Source organism: Pistacia vera, unplaced genomic scaffold (assembly GCF_008641045.1).
Source record: "Pistacia vera cultivar Batoury unplaced genomic scaffold, PisVer_v2 Contig559, whole genome shotgun sequence".
NCBI classification, from domain to species: Eukaryota; Viridiplantae; Streptophyta; class Magnoliopsida; order Sapindales; family Anacardiaceae; genus Pistacia; species Pistacia vera.
Genome location: NW_022196400.1, coordinates 38,799 through 45,333, shown reverse-complemented (window position 1 = coordinate 45,333; position 6,535 = coordinate 38,799). Strand labels below are relative to the sequence as shown.

General features: G+C 36.9%; 1 long non-coding RNA gene across 1 annotated transcript; it reads left to right on the top strand.

The window, feature by feature from the left end:
• Positions 1-2,599: 2,599 nt before the first annotated feature.
• On the top strand, positions 2,600-3,179 carry LOC116108237. Its single transcript, XR_004124616.1, has 3 exons — positions 2,600-2,725; positions 2,889-2,982; positions 3,101-3,179. It is a non-coding gene; the product is annotated as an uncharacterized LOC116108237 (long non-coding RNA).
• The last annotated feature ends 3,356 nt before the right edge of the window (positions 3,180-6,535 follow it).

Sequence of the window (6,535 nt, the reverse complement as noted above, 5' to 3'; positions counted from 1 at the left end):
ACCAACAGGAGAAGAGAGGTGGACTTACAATAACATCTTTCATTTCTGCTAGCTTTGTGAACTCCGTTTTGATTTTCCGCATAAGGTCACCATTTTATCTTGATTATGTCCTTTAGAAGTTTGGCAATCATCACAAAATAACAACCTTAGTTTTCTATGAGGTTGAACAATTAAGGTTGGAAAAGATTTTCGGCCTATTCAAAAGCAGTTACATCTTAGAAGTTTTCCCTTAATGAACTTGACGCTTTGAAATGTTGAATCGATTATGCAGCATGTTAGGGAGCTTCTTGATTTGCTTAAATTGGCTCTTTCAGATCCTTTTATGACTCATTGAGGTTTTCTTATGCTTATATGGATATTGGAAAGGGCTTTTATTTCTTATTAAGAAAGCTTAATATCCTTTGTCCTTGTTTTAGTTTTGATGCAGCGACCAAAGTTTAATGTATCATAAATATTTCTTGAAGAAAATTATAAGATGAGATATGACAGGAGCTCTTATCATGCTGGAGAAGATTCTTCGTGTTTTAAGTGCTATTGTTAATATTAAGGCATGGAACTTTATATTCAAAATTTCAACTTCCAGTTCCAAAACAAATACTTCTTGTCTCACTGCAGTTTTTTCATTAAAATAGAGGGGAGGGAGATTCCCAACCAAAGGAGGAAGAAGGACTCATTCTAAATGACTATACTCAGAAATGGAGAATGGTCACCTGAAGTTGCTGGAAAGGAACAATATAGTGTTTTTGCCCCAAAGATCAAATTGGTTAGTTATTCTTGGTAACTTCTCTCTATTCTTTCTTCTTTTTGTTTATGTTCAATCAAAAATCCTATTACGAATATTTAGCTGATTATCCTGTTTTTATTCACACACAGTTGATTAGCTGTTCAGGCTAACTATGCTGAGAATAAATACTCTGTTACTGATCAGCAGAGAAAATACTCAAGAACTCAATGTCTAGGTTCCACATTTGCTTGGTGGGCTTCCTCAATTTTACATTTGCATTTCCTTCATGCTTTGTATCTTTCTTGAAAATAAATTGCTATTGACAATAGGAATTATCTTATGAGTATATATCATTTTTTCCACCAATGTTGCTGAAAAGAACTTGTGATTGGGGAAAGCATTTCTGCTTCACATACAGAATATCTTTAATCCTATATAATAGTTTCTATTTCATGTCACAGTGTGCTTTTAGTATTAAGTGGTCATCCAATGATGCATTGTGGTGACAAGTCCAGCATCATGGTTGGCATGATGTAATCAAAGAAACTGGTGGTATGTAACAACTGACAAGCTATAGCATGATTTCTCTACACTCTCGAATGTAATTTCAGTTGTTGATATAGAAAGATGATTATTTGAATACATCGATTTTATTGCAGTGATGCAAGTTTATCTGTCTCGCAGTCTAAAGAAATTTAAGGTCAGAAGATGATGTGTAACAGGAACATGGCAAAATGAGGTTCTTTTTGTATGAACTTTCTCCATCAAATGTCACCATATATTAAAATAGTTTATTCTCTTTTAGCTTATTAAAATAATCATTAATTTCCATCCACAGAGCTTTGTATCACAGGGGACAAAATTGACCGGGAGCAATCAATCTCAAATTATCCTATGTAACCTTTGTCAATACTTCTTAATGTTCATAGCTCCACTTTCGCAATGCTCTCTATTTATTGATTTCGATTTGAAAGCAAATCATTCAATCGTGTGACTGGTTGTGTTTTCTCTTTAAAATCCAGAATTAATTTACTAGTCATGCCGGCAAGGCTAGTATTTCAAAATTTTGTCAATGATTAGCAGAGGATAGTTTAAGGTCAAAGCAGTTGTCAAGCACCAACTTATTAATGGTAGAAACTTCATTTAGGACCTTGTACGAAAGAGAATTCTAATTCCTAATAGGTATTTAATGTCCTAAGCAAGTACAATCTTTTCTTAGACAAGGTTTCTTAAAGAACTTTTGACAAGTGAAAGGATTTGACCATGATCAATTATATCATTAATTCCATTTGTAATCTCGTAAATAATATATTTTCATGTCAGGATGTTTTTCTAGCATTCGATGGTCAATAAAGGATGCATTGGTCGAGAATAGGAAATAACAGCCTTAGTTTCTACCAGGTTGAACAATTAAGGATGGAAGATTTTCAGACTACTCAGAAGCAGTTACACCAGAATATTTTTCTAACTTCTGTATCGTGGAGAATGGTTCCAGGAAGTTAATACAAAGGAATCAAATTTTTTATCTATCCCAAAGACCAAATTAACTAGTTATGCGTGGTAATTCTCCTTCAATTCTCTCATTTATATATGTTCAATAAAAAAGCATATTGAAGATATTTGACTGGTGATGGTGTGTTTCCTCATATGCAGAATTGATTTGCTACTACGGCTAAATATGTTGAGAATTTTCTATTTTTTGTTTGCCATTTCCTTGCTAAACATATCAAATTGGTTAGTCTTGCTTGTCACTGATCTGTTTTTTGTTTCTTCATTTGTTTAAGTTCTAATCAGAGAGTGTGTATATCATAGAACTGTTTGGCTGTCATGCTTCTTTTAATATCCAGAATTCCTTTACTACTCATGCTAGCTATTCCAAGAACTTAAAGCTCCTGTACCAATCAGCAGAGGAAGTACTGAAGGACCAAATTCTATTGGTCAATATTTCCTGGAACTTCATTGAGGCTCAAGTGCTCCATGTCTAGTTTCCACATTTGCTTGGTGAGCTTCCAAAATAAATTGCTATTGATAACCTTGAAATATGCTATATAATCTCTGTCAATATATCTTAAAGGTCACAGCCCCATTTCTAAAAAAATAATTATCTGATTTTAGTGTTTAGATGCAATTTTTTTAATTAAGGTATGCTACTTTCCATTCGCAGAGGAGAAAAAAAGAAGAAGCTATTTTAATGACAAGTCATTGTTACATTGATTTTAAACGACACCACCACAAAAATTGGTCTTTGGACTCAAAAGGTTAGTTATTTATAATACTTTCTCTCAATGCTCTGTGTTTTTCTTCATTTATTGGTGGTTATTTGAAACCAAATCATTCCATTGTGTGACAAGTTCTGTTTTTTCCTTAAAAATGCAGAATCAATTTGCTAGTCATGCTAACAAGGCTAGTATGAGGAAATTCTGTGGAAAAGTTAGCTGAAAGTTTATGTGTTGTGTTGGATATGGTTCATACTTTGCATAGACTTGGCGGATTATCGGCTTACGTTGACGCATTATGGGGTCTCACTTGCTACTAAGTGAGTGGGGTTGAGGGGGCAGCACCCCCTTGACAATAAGCCCAATTAGTAATTGGGTTTAGAATTGATTTGTAAATATTTGGGTCTAGGTCGGGTTAGCCCAAATGAGGCATGGAGTGGAGTCAAGCCAGCAGTACAGAACCTGAAAGAATTTGGAAGCATAGCCTATGTGATGATCCCAACCAGCAAAAGGTCCAAATTGGATGACAAGGCAGAAATTGGGATATTTATAGGCCACAGCAGCAACTCTAAAGCTTATAGAGTTAATGTTCCTGAGTCCAAAAGGATTGTAATCACAAGGGACATAAAGGTTGATGAATGTGGAGTCTGGAAATGGGAAGAAAAAAGGGTTGATGTGCAGGCTGAATCAAGTCAGAATGAGAGAAATGAGGGACTGATTCAAGAGGCAGATTCAGATGAGGAAGAAGAACATGCTGTTAGAGGAACTAGAACTCTGGCCGATGTGTATGATAGGTGTAATATGGCAGTGGTGGAACCAAGATGCTACCTTGATGCTGCAAAATCTGAATTGTGGAGGGCTGCAATGCAGGAAGAACTGAGTATGATTGATAAAAATCAAACCTGGAAATTGGTACCAAGACTTGAAAAAAGGAAAGTCATTTAGGTGAAATGGATTTTCAAACTGAAAATCAACCCTGATGGCTCAATCTACAAGCACAAAGCAAGGCTGGTGGTGAAGGGTTTTGCATAGCAACCAAGCATTGATTTTTCAGAAACTTTTGCCCCGGTTGCTAGGCAAGACACAATCAGGCTGCTATTGGCACTTGCAGCTCAGTTCAACTGGAAAATTTTCCAGCTGGATGTCAAGTCAGCATTCCTAAATGAATGGATTTCAGAGGAGCTGTATGTAGAGCAACCCGAAGGCTACAAGGTTGAAGGAAAGGAGGACTATGTGTACCTACTGAGGAAGGCCTTGTATGGCTTGAAGCAGGCCCCTAGAGCCTGGTACAGCCGAATAAATGACCATTTATGCAGCCTTGGATACACTAGAAGTCCTAATGAACACACTCTCTACATTAGGAAAACTGAGAAAGGAGTAGCTGTAGTTTCTCTCTATGTTGATGACTTGTTGGTGACAGGGAGTAATCCTGATGAATTGGACCAGTTTAAGTTGGATATGCAAGCTGAATTTGAAATGACAGATTTGGGATTGATGAAGTACTTCCTTGGCATGGAGATAAATCAGGCTGCTGGTGAGATTTTTGTGTGTCAACAAAGGTATGCAACCGAGCTTCTCTTGAGGTTTGGAATGGAGAATTGCAAACCAGTGAATACTCCACTGGTTCCTAACCTAAAATTAAGCAAAACAGATGGTGCAGAGAGGGTTGATGAAGGAAAATACAGAAGCTTAGTGGGAAGTTTGTTGTATTATACAGCCACCAGACCTGACCTTATGTTCACAGCAAGTTATCTCTCAAGGTTTATTAGCAACCCAAGTGAACTGCACTTCAAGGCTGCAAAACGTGTGCTGAGGTATGTAAAGGGAACCATCATGTTAGGCATCTGTTTTAGGAAGGTTGAAAGTCTGAAATTGTTGGGGTACACTGACAATGATTGGGCTGGATCCCTGGATGATGCAAGAAGCACCTCTGGTTATGTGTTTTACCTGAATAAGGGTGCAATCAGTTGGCTGTCAAGGAAGCAAGAGATTGTGGCACAGTCTACTACTGAAGCTGAATATGTCTCTACTGCAGCAGCAGTGAACTAGGTTGTGTGGCTGAGGAAAATGTTGGATGACTTGCACCAAGTGCAGGGTGGTCCTACGCTAATCCTATGTGATAACCAGTCAGCTGTGGCAATGGCAAAGAATCCTGTACTCCACGGCAGAACTAAGCATATTAAGATCAAGTATCATGCTGTTAGGGAAGCTGAACAGAGTGGGGAAGTAACCTTAGTGCACTGTAGAGGGGAAGATCAGGTTGCTGACATTATGACAAAGGCATTGTGCAAATCCAAGTTTGAAGCCTTTAGGCTAAAACTTGGTGTTTCCAACTAAAGCACCAAGGTGGGGTGTTGAAGGTTGGTGCTGTGCTGGAAGTAAGATTTGCTGAAAGTTTGAAGTTGTTTTGCTGCTATGGATGGACGTGCATGGTGCTGTTCTAGAGTTCAGTAGCTTAAGTCCTTCTGTATATTTTAGTTTTAATTTTGAATTAGTTGACTCATCTTATTTTGTAACGAAGTTGTTAGAAGTGAGTGGCTTAGCTGAGATTAAGTGAAAGTTCTGATAGTAGTTGAAACAGTAAACAACAGCATGTTATATTCAGATTTTTGTCTAATGAAAAGTAGTCCAGTTTTTATTCATTCTCTTTTTTCTTTGAACAACCGGCATTAACAAAACACTAACAACTACAGCAATCTTGTAAGTAATATTTGCTTCTTAATGTCACAATTTGTATCATATTGTTTGAATTTTACAGCAAAATGACACACTGTTACCCTCTCTTTTTTCAGGTACGGAAAGGAAGCAGGAGAATTCAACAATAAATCTTCATGGATTGGAACTCTGAGTGCAACTTGTAATTGTATTGCAGAGCATGGTCTGGGTCAAGGCTCAAAATCAATCTTGTTATCTCCAAGAATATCCTGTGATACAACCTGCACAATGGATCAAATCCATTTTTGTTTTCTCTTTTAGTAGAATTCGGACACAACTCTAATGTGTTCTGAACAGTTTCTGCATCAACAAAAAGTCAAAAAGCATTCATCGGTGCCATCATTTGATCCATCAAACAAGATGCCCTCGTCTGCATGTCATGGAAAATGCACATTCAGCTTCAAGGATAACCATGGATTAGTAGCCAAGAGCAGAATTACAACCCTTAGCTTTCTCTTGACGACAAGCTTTCATTCATGCAATGGAATTTGGAGCTTCTTGTTTTCCACACGTCAGGATGTAACTCTACGATATCGTTCACCATTTGAAGTGAGATTGTAAGTAATAGTGTATTTAAGTGATTATCAGTTAAATTTGTTGGCGATGACCTCTAAAAGCCTTAGATGCCATTTCCTTTGTATTCAATTCTCTGATGGTCAAGATAGTTTTCAATTAAGTTCAAACATTTAGTTAATGCACCATATTGTTTCGGCACACAAAGAGTTTGTGTATTATAAACGTTTTGTTTCATTTCAAATGCGCTTCCTGATTAATTACAAGACAAGAGACTTCATCCCAAGGATCCTATAAATATTTTTGTTGTTTCTTTACGGTGCACAATAGATTACACTAGAAAAGATACATAATTTTGTATCAGGTT